Here is an 11,018-nt window from a genome sequence, read left to right on the forward strand (position 1 = left end):
TCAGGGAGAGAGATCATCAGATCGTAACCAGTATCTGCAGCATCACAAGGAAAGTAAAACTGAGCAATTACTTTATGTTAGAAAATTAGGATTTTAGAGCTTAATTTAATTATGTTCTTGATGTTAATCCTAAAATCTAATGATTGGAAATTGTTCAATGATATTTGAACTTAAATTTTCATGTATGGTTTTAAGAATTTTTTTAATGAAATCCATATGAAATGAGAGTTGAAAGTAGCTTGGAAAAGCTTGGAAAAATTTGAGAATGTTTGTCCCACATTGAAATAAATAAAGGAGGGTGTGTGCTTTATATGGTATTACCCACATGAGTAGTATACAACTACTAAGGTGTGTGATGGTCCATTGTGTTGTTGTGTGCTTCACGCGCGCGCACACACACACACGCGCGCCCCGCCACGCACCGCACCGGACCGGACCGGGCCGGGTCAGGTCGAAGGGCGATTTGGGTGAATGTCTCGGCGTCTCGTGTACGCGAGGCGACCTGGGCGAGGATTTTATTTATTTGAGAATTATTTTAATTCGAATTTATTTATCGGTGACTGGATTATTGGGCTGGGTACTGAAATAGGCTAAGTCACTTTATTAGTGGGCTTAGTCTAAATATATTAAACCTGCAAATAATCTGATCTGTAACAAGTTCTGATATCAGAATCAGAACTTAAGAACTGATGAATAAAATCAGAACTTAACAAGTTCTGATATCAGAATCAGAACTTAAGTACTGATGAATCAGAACTTAACTTAACTTAAGTTCTGATAATAATGTGGGTGTTAATGTGAAAAGCTGTTACAAATAATTTAAATTCAAAAGCTGATCAGTTTTGATTTTTTCATTAATGAACTCAAAATCTGATCAGTTTTGATTTTTTCATTAATGAAGCAGTTTAATTCAGACATTAAGTGTGTGGACAGTTTCATTTTTCCTCTCCTATAAATAGAGGCTAAACTGAATGAATAAGGAATAACACACTACATTCTCTTCTCTTCTCTTCAACCTCTCTGCATTTCTCTCCCACAAGTCCTGAAGTGCTGATATTTTCCGGCGACTGAGGTGCTGGTCGAAGTGGAGCTTTTGTTGCTGCTGTTAACATAAACTCTGAGCTGTTTTATCCTGGTGGAGATATTGTGCGCATCCCAAACGCAGCAGGTAGGGGCAATATTCTCTTCAAGAGCAGCCAGGACTTCGAGCAAGGCCTGGTGACTCAGCTGTGATCATTTTTCTTGGCATTTTGTATCTGTGAACCTGTATTTCATTCACTGTTAAAAGCTATGGTTTCGGATACATCTTTCTTTCTCTCTACGTTATTTCAGTTACTGATTTTGTTTACCTACATGTTTTGTTTTGTTAACTGTGGTCTTGGCCTAAACTTGTTAAATTCTTTATACACTTGCTTCTATGTTGCTATATTTGTTAGTGAGATTTACAACATTCTTGAAGAGAATATTAGTTATATAGAATTTAGCATAATGGTTAACGAAAGTGAGGTTATCGTTGGTGGTGGTGGCAGTTCGGGTGCAACTGCTGGGGCCATTGATTGGACCACCTATAGTTTCCCACAAGCTGTTGAACTAACCGGTTTACCGGAGAAATTCAACGGTGGCATTGGCTTTTCTCACTGGCAGAAAAGGATGAAGTTGTGGTTGACTATAAAGGGTCTGTGGCCGGTTGTGGAATATGAGAAACCAGTAGTGGATCAAGAGAAGGCTGACACAGTTAAGGCTTTTGCGAAGTGGGCTGAGAAGGATGGAGTGGCTAGGGAGGCCATTCTGGCGGCACTAACAAACACTTTGTTTGATGTCTATTCTTTTGATGCCTACTCTGCAAAACTCTTATGGGAGAAGCTGGACCAGACACATAATACTGACTCACAAGGTCTAGAAAAGTATTTTATGGCAAGGTTCCTCGAGTTCAAGCTGGTGGACAATAAGTCCATGACTGAGCAGGTGCATGAGTTCGAGATGATAGTGCATGCTTTGAAGGAGCCTGGAATGAATCTCCCGGAGAAGTTCAAGGTGATGAGTGTAATTGAAAAACTCCCGAAGTCTTGGGAAGAGTTCTCTCTCTCCCTGAAAAGACAGAAAGGAGAGATCACCTGGACCAACCTTATGCTGGACATCTCGGTACAAGAACAACACAAGTCCAAACAGGGACATGTGATGCCAACTGAACACGGTACCTCGAAGGTAAACATAGCAACTGTAGGACAAAAGAGGAAGGCTTTTGCTAAGAAAGCTAATAGTAATAAACCTAAGAGTGACAAGGACAAGGCCAAGAAACCCAAGGCAAACAAACCATGCTGGTCTTGTGGGCAGGTTGGGCACTGGAGTAAGGACTGCCCTACGAAGAAAGCAAAGAAAACCGAGGTAGCGCAAGCAAATGTTGTGCTTGGAACCGCAAGTGGGCCTGTAGTGAACATGGTCGTTGGTGAGGCTACGGCTTCTGAAACCGACGTTGACCGGTATGTATCCTACAACCCTGTGATATTTTCTACCTATCTGTCAAATGAATGGTTGATAGATACTGGAGCTAATGTACATATTTATGCTGATATTAGTTTATTTGTATCTTATCAACAGAGTCATAGCCTGACTGTGAAGATGGGGAATGCTAGTGTTGCTCAAGTACATGGAGTTGGAAACGTGGATCTGAAGTTCCCTTCAGGACGTATTCTATCTCTGACGAGAGTGCATCATGTTCCCAACATGCGTAGAAATATAATAAGTGGAAGCTATTTAGTTTCTAGTGGTTTTGAAATTTCGTTCAAGTGTAATAAAGTAGTTCTTATTCATACTGGTACATTCTTTGGCAAGGGTTACTTGTCAAAGGGTTTATTTGTTATTAATGCGGATCCCGTTTTGGGAAATTTGAATAATAATGTTATTCCTACTGTTAACTGTATTGAGTCCTCAAATATATGGCATGCTAGACTAGGTCATTTAAACTTTGGTGCTCTTAAGAATATGATGAACTTAGAGTTGATTCCAAAATATACCATAGAAAAGAATTCTAAATGTCAAGTATGTGTGTCTGCTAAACAAATAAGGAAACTTTTTCATAACGTTGTTAGGGATTCAGACTTGTTAGATTTAGTACACACTGATATTTGTGAATTTGGTGGTGTGTTGACCAAGGACCAGTTTAGATACTTCATTACTTTTATAGATGATAGTAGTAGATACTGTTATGTTTATTTACTTAGACATAAGGATGAAGCACTTAGTAAATTCATTATATATAAAACTGAAGTAGAAAAACAAACTAGTAAGTTACTTAAAAGATTGAGATCTGATAGAGGTGGTGAGTATACGAGTAATGCTTTTAATGAATTTTGTGCAAACAATGGTATAGTTCATGAAGTTACTCCACCATACACACCTGAGTCTAATGGGGTTGCTGAGCGAAAGAACAGAACATTTAAAGATATGATTAATAGTATGCTTATTAACTCTGGGTTGCCTAAATACATGTGGGGGGAGGCTCTAAATACGGCTTGCCATATTTTGAATAGAGTCCCTCTGAAACACATGGATAAAACACCCTTGGAGTTATGGAAAGGCAGGATGACTAGTCTTAAGTATCTTCGTGTGTGGGGGTGCCTTGCTAAGGTACTTGTTCCTGAACACAAGAGAAAGAAACTAGGTCCAAAGACTGTTGACTGTATCTTTTTGGGCTATCTTGAGACCACTATAGCTATGAGATTTTTAGTGTTAAAATCTGACATAGATGATATAGTGGCAAACACGATAGTTGAATTTCGAGATGCGACATTCTTTGAGGATGTCTACCCTATGAAGACTGGAATACCTGAAACGACTTCTGAGGAAGATCCTACTCATACATCAAGTTCTATTCCTGATCATGTGGAAAAGATGACAAATGTGGGGGCGGAACCTAGTAGTAGCTCTATTCCTAAGGAACTAGAGGAACCAAGGAGAAGTAAGCGTGCAAAGATAGTCAAGGATTTTGGAGGTGATTTCATCACTTACAATATCGAGGACGAACCTTTAACTTTCCGGCAAGCTATGGATTCTTCTGAGTCAAGGCACTGGAAGGGCGCTGTCAGGAGTGAAATTGACTCCATTGTTTCTAATGGAACATGGGAGTTGGTTGATCTCCCTCCTGGGTGTTCTACTATTGGGTGCAAATGGGTCTTTAAAAGGAAGTTGAACCCTGACGGCTCAATAGATAAGTACAAAGCTAGACTGGTAGCTAAGGGTTTTAAGCAAAAGGAAGGAATTGATTATTTTGATACATACTCTCCGATTGCAAGAATGGTAACAATCTGAATGCTTATAGCATTGGCTTCAGTCCATGGTCTTATCATCCATCAGATGGATGTAAAGACGGCTTTTCTTCATGGTGAACTTGAAGAAGAGATTTATATGGATCAACCTGATGGATTTGTTGCATCAGGCAATGAAAGGAAAGTATGTAAGTTGATCAAGTCCATTTATGGCTTGAAACAAGCTCCCAGAGATTGGCATAAAAAGTTTGATGAAACTATATTGCCTTTCAGTTATAAGATTAATGAAAGTGATAAGTGTGTCTACACTAAAGTTAAAGGTAATGAGTGTGTTATTTTGTGCCTATATGTGGATGACATTTTATTGTTTGGAACTAATATTGAGATTATTAACGAGACTAAAGAATTCTTGAAAAGACATTTTGAAATGAAGGATTTGGGTGAGGCAAGTGTGATTCTTGGAATCAAACTGGTTCAGTCCACTGAAGGAATAACCTTGACTCAATCTCATTATATAGAGAAATCTATACTTGAGAAATATGGTTATTCACAGTGTAGAATCGCTAGTACACCTTATGATTCGAAAGTTGTCCTTGTCAAGAATACTTCAGGAGTGCCTGTGTCTCAGTTAAGGTATTCTCAGATTATTGGGAGCTTGCAGTATCTTGCTAACTGTACTAGACCAGATATTTCATATTCTGTGTCTAAATTGGCTAGATATACAAGCTGTCCAAACAGAACTCATTGGGATGCTCTTGATAGAGTACTTAGATATCTAAAAGGCACAATATACCTTAGTTTACACTACAGGAGATTTCCTGGTGTGCTTGAAGGGTACAGTGATGCAAGTTGGATAGCTAAGAAGTCTGGTTCCAATGGAGTGACTGGATACGTGTTCACCTTGGCTGGTGGAGCAATATCCTGGAAGTCAAGCAGACAGACTATTGTTACTCGGTCTACTTTCGAGGCTGAGTTGTGTGCACTTGACGCCACAGGGACGGAGGCTGAATGGTTACACGGACTTATGTCTGCAATACCTGTAGTAAGCAGACCGCTTCCTGCTATTTCTATTCACTGTGATAGTCGAACAACTATCGACAAGATTAGCAGTAAAAGGCATAATGCTAAAACTAAGAGACACATCCAAGTTAGACTCAAGTCTATAAGGGGTTTAGTGACTGATAGGATCATAGCTATAGAGTTCATGGGAACTCAGAATAATATAGCTGATCCTCTTACTAAAGGACTGGAACCTGCAGTGGTCCTTAAGTCAAGGTTGGGGATGGGACTGTCAACCCATCATAATTCATCAACAGTGGGAACCCAATACACATGAGAGGAGATCCCTCGAAGTATATTCAATGGGTAATAACAAGCTGTAAGGATGAGTTGGTAGTACCTTTGCTACATAGATGATACTATAGTATCTGAGTCTATTCCCTGTAAACCTAGAAGGTACTGACACTGCCAGAAAAGCAAGAGTGTTAAAACTCTGAATGGGATCAAGTCATTTGACGAGATAGAGGCAGTATATCTCTGGAGATGCCCAGCTAAGCGAATGTAATTGTGTGGTCGCAATTAGAGGATAGGGTTAATCCTTGAAGCATTCGACGAACAGGATCGAGACATGACCATTAATGTCTCAAAGCCGTAGATTGGCACCATAACCTTTGACTTGTCGTCGTCTATGGAATATGGTTATACTAAATGGATTAAGATTCAAGGTGAAACATTCCATCTGAGTCCGATAGCCATTGAAGTAGAGGAATTAGGAGGGTTCAAACCCGGAAGGGTACCGACTCTGAAAAATAAGTCATGATGGGAAATTGATCACATTTCTGTATGGATTTGTGGGGGATTGTTAGAAAATTAGGATTTTAGAGCTTAATTTAATTATATTCTTGATGTTAATCCTAAAATCTAATGATTGGAAATTGTTCAATGATATTTAAACTTAAATTTTCATGTATGGTTTTAAGAATTTTCTTAATGAAATCCATATGAAATGAGAGTTGAAAGTAGCTTGGAAAAGCTTGGAAAAATTTGAGAATGTTTGTCCCACATTGAAATAAATAAAGGAGGGTGTGTGCTTTATATGGTATTACCCACATGAGTAGTATACAACTACTAAGGTGTGTGATGGTCCATTGTGTTGTTGTGTGCTTCACGCGCGCACACACACACACGCGCGCCCCGCCCCGCCACGCACCGCACCGGACCGGGTCGGGTCGAAGGGCGAATGTCTCGGCGTCTCGCGTACGCGAGGCGACCTGGGCGAGGATTTTATTTATTTGAGAATTATTTTAATTCGAATTTATTTATCGGTGACTGGATTATTGGGCTGGGTACTGAAATAGGCTAAGTCACTTTGTTAGTGGGCTTAGTCTAAATATATTGAACCTGCAAATAATCTGATCTGTAACAAGTTCTGATATCAGAATCAGAACTTAAGAACTGATGAATAAAATCAGAACTTAACAAGTTCTGATATCAGAATCAGAACTTAAGTACTGATGAATCAGAACTTAACTTAACTTAAGTTCTGATAATAATGTGGGTGTTAATGTGAAAAGCTGTTACAAATAATTTAAATTCAAAAGCTGATCAGTTTTGATTTTTTCATTAATGAATTCAAAATCTGATCAGTTTTGATTTTTTCATTAATGAAGCAGTTTAATTCAGACATTAAGTGTGTGGACAGTTTCATTTTTCCTCTCCTATAAATAGAGGCTAAACTGAATGAATAAGGAATAACACACTATATTCTCTTCTCTTCTCTTCAACCTCTCTGCATTTCTCTCCCACAAGTCCTGAAGTGCTGATATTTTCCGGCGACTGAGGTGCTGGTCGAAGTGGAGCTTTTGTTGCTGCTGTTAACATAAACTCCGAGTTGTTTTATCCTGGTGGAGATATTGTGCGCATCCCAAACGCAGCAGGTAGGGGCAATATTCTCTTCAAGAGCAGCCAGGACTTCGAGCAAGGCCTGGTGACTCAGCTGTGATCATTTTTCTTGGCATTTTGTATCTGTGAACCTGTATTTCATTCACTGTTAAAAGCTATGGTTTCGGGTACATCTTTCTTTCTCTCTACGTTATTTCAGTTACTGATTTTGTTTACCTGCATATTTTGTTTTGTTAACTTTGGTCTTGGCCTAAACTTGTTAAATTCTTTATACACTTGCTTCTATGTTGCTATATTTGTTAGTGAGATTTACAACACTTTAAGGATAACAACACTCTTTTAACAATAGTGTAGTAACTTGAGCACGCAGAACCTTTCTTCATAAAGCGAGAGAAGCATAATGAAATCTAAGAATTAAGACATTAATCATCATATAATTATTGATATAAGCAACAAGGCGTGAAACCGAATTGGAGATAAAATAAGATAATAAATATGTACAGCTAGCATAAGCAATATTCAGATGTCCTGAAAATACAAAGACCACTAATCAACCATGGATTATGTACAGTAATGGGAAGGCTTCCATTGCGAGTGTCTTACATTTCAAATTGGAATTAAAGGATTATAATAAAAATAAGTACTAGATTGGGGAGACAGCAAACCAAACCTCTGATTTTGCAAAAAGAATGACCAAGTTAATTTGCAAGACTGATTAAAGTTGAATGCCGATTTATAAAGATGAAATGATCACAAATGCAAAAAATTAATGTTGCAGTTCAAACGTGGACGGCTAAACTGTTTGCTTCATAAATATTTTATACCATCTCAGGCTATACTTATTTATTATATGCTTTAGAGACACTACAAGAATTCCCAGTTTTACCAACAAAAATTATCAACGAAAAATTATATGTTGGCAATTACTAACGAATTACTAACATATAACAAAATATTAAAAAGCTGACAATATTATAACAGATAGGTAACGGTTCGCCAACAAATGTTTTGCCAACGAAAATATCGGTTGAGATTAATAAGCGTCAAATCACCCGCCCAAATTTATCGACGAAAATACCCACGGATTTGTAATAGATTAGTACTAACTGAGTAGTAACGAAACAACAACGGTTTACCAAGAAATTACTAACGCTCTACCAACAACACTACTCATTGGTAATTTTGTTGGTAGTTCGTTGTAATTTTAGATCGGTCATACTGATTCTGTTACTAAAATATTACTATTTTAGATCGGTTGAAATCATTTTTGTTACTAATTTATTGGTAAAGTAAAAATATTATTTTTTTAGTTTTCTCCTCCAAAATAATGAAGTGTGGCTTTTTTCTAATCAAACTAAAATTATATTTAACACAACTAATTTGTTATTAGGAATTTTTATAATCCCATTTTTAATATAATTGATTAGTTATTGTTTCTAATTAGTGTTACCTCCTTTTATGATATTTCGTTTTTTTTAACATATTTTTCATAAATCTAAAAGTATCGATATCAAGATCTGGATATGTTAATAATGACCCAAAATATTCAATATTATTTTTATTCGGTTGGCATTTTAACATTCAACTACTTATTTTGAATATGAATCGAATATTTTTCCTCTAAAATCGAATATTAATATTAATTAAAATAAATAAATAAATAAAAATATAAGTTTTTAGGTAAAAATTTTATGAAATATATTAAAAATATATATTTAAATCACATTTTATATACATATTATAAAATTAAGTAATTATTTTAAAAATGAATATGCATAAATCTATTATAAATTGAAAATATCACTAATATATATATATAAGTTTTCACATCCATGCGGTTGGATCGTCGAGATTTTTTTTTTAAAATTCTAAACAACAATCAAGGATGAAACACGGGTTAGAGGTACCGATCAAATGACTTGTTGATTGTTAAAATGTCAAATCAAATAAATAATTTTTTCTAAGAAACTAGAAATATCTCAATTCAAAAAAATTATTTTTTTAAAAACAATTAATTTTAAAATATTTATCCAAACACTTTTGACATACAATAAAAAATGAATTATAAAATTAATAACGAAATTTTTCTAGGCGGTTTACCATCCCGCTCATCCCAAAAGCGGAAATAAGAAAAGTAAAACAGAAGGTGATTCTCCCGCTCTCTGTTGTTCCCCCTCTTCTAACCTTTCCCCTCTCTCAAATGAAGGTGATGTTGTTTTCTGACATGGGTAATGTTCTTTCTTTTAAGTTCATTTTTTGGCTTACTCTGTTGTTTAATTTGGAGTTCTTTGATGATTCATGATTTTATTATGGGACTTCATTTGTGATTTAGGTCTTCGATTTTGGTGTTATACTCTTAGAGTCGTTATTCTCTAAAGCTTGAAAGCTCAATTGGTAACTGAATAAATTCAATTTGATAAGTAGTGAGTTCGATTTAATTTTAAATTGGGGGTAAGTTTTGAACCCTAATGCCTAATTTTTTTAATACATCTTATACTTGAATTTTAAAGTGGGTAAGTTTCGTAATAGGATTTTGTGAAGAGGTACTTTTCATCTACACATTTATCATGTGTATATGATTGTAAACCAACTCAATTGGGATGTAGTGGGATTGAAGGGATGCAAGCTGTAATAGCTAGTGATTCTACACATCTCTTCATTTTGTCTTTGTTGTACTTCTGGACAATGTATGCTTCTTTGTAATTTATTAGCAACGTTGCAACTTGAATGACAGTGTGTGTCCAACTTTGCAAGTACTTGTCAACATATCTGATTTGATATATTGTTTGAAGCTATTACATAATGTCATTGTACTTGACTATCACAAATGGCCTTGATTACTAGTCAGTGCGTGCATCTAATTGTTCCAATTATCGAGTAATCTTCGAAACCTCTAGAGATTTTACGCTTAGGCAAAATATGATATGATGCGTGGGTAGACATAATTTATGTATTCTTTATTTTTTTATTGTCATCCAATTATCAACTCAATTTATATAGCACTAGTTTAGAGTTATTAGTAAATAGAGTTTTCGGGGCTTAATCTTGTATTTCTTTAAGTGGACTAGTATCTTTTACTACTGAAATATATTTAGAAATATACAATTCTTGTACTACTGAAAACTAGAAAATAACTAGGCAAACCAGACTATCATGTGTACTTCCCCTTATAGCAGGTTGCGAAAATTTAGTATATAAAGACAATGGCATTAGTTTATAGTTACTAGAAATTATCGTCATTTCTCTCTTCTTCTTTTTCCTAGTAATAGAGGCGTGTTTACCGAGTAGTGGCATTTCTCTCAATAGTCTTAGTTTAACATTGTGATGATTGTTGCTTCTTCCTCTTAATTGTCATGTTGGTTTAGAATTTTCATAATTAGGTAATGGCTAACATCCTTGTTCTTGTTTTTTCGTCTGATAGTTGATATTATTTTTGTATTTTTTTTGTATTACTTGTGTTGTTAATAATTTTAAAATTATGTTTTGTTCCAGGGTTTAGTGGTGGTTTTTCTGATGCAACTATCAGACTGTTTAGGAAATTCACTTACACAAACCTCAACAATAATGGAGGTTGACACATAGTTGGAGGGCCTGATATGAAGAATAGGATAAATGGAATTTCTTCATCACAAAGTATCTTCTATTAGTTTAGCCTTACCCTCATTTGTCATTGATTCAGCAAATCTTGTTATGGTTTTATACTAGTTCCAAACTGTTAGGTTTGCTTATTTTGGTTTTGGATATGATACTCATCTTAGTATCTTGAAATATTTTAGTTGGTGGTAGGTTAGGTTTTGCATTCATGTCGAATGAGACTTTGGTGAATATTAAGTTGTTGAATTCTTCTGCTCA

At 35.9% G+C, this 11,018-nt stretch overlaps 1 long non-coding RNA gene across 1 annotated transcript; it reads left to right on the forward strand.

Moving 5' to 3' along the window:
• The first annotated feature begins 9,257 nt into the window (after positions 1 to 9,257).
• On the forward strand, positions 9,258 to 11,018 carry LOC141667673 (uncharacterized). The gene is made up of 2 exons (XR_012552735.1): positions 9,258 to 9,394; positions 10,659 to 11,018. It is a non-coding gene; the product is annotated as an uncharacterized LOC141667673 (long non-coding RNA).

The sequence above is a fragment of the Apium graveolens genome, chromosome 6 (genome assembly GCF_009905375.1).
Source record: "Apium graveolens cultivar Ventura chromosome 6, ASM990537v1, whole genome shotgun sequence".
In the NCBI taxonomy this organism is placed as follows: domain Eukaryota; kingdom Viridiplantae; phylum Streptophyta; class Magnoliopsida; order Apiales; family Apiaceae; genus Apium; species Apium graveolens.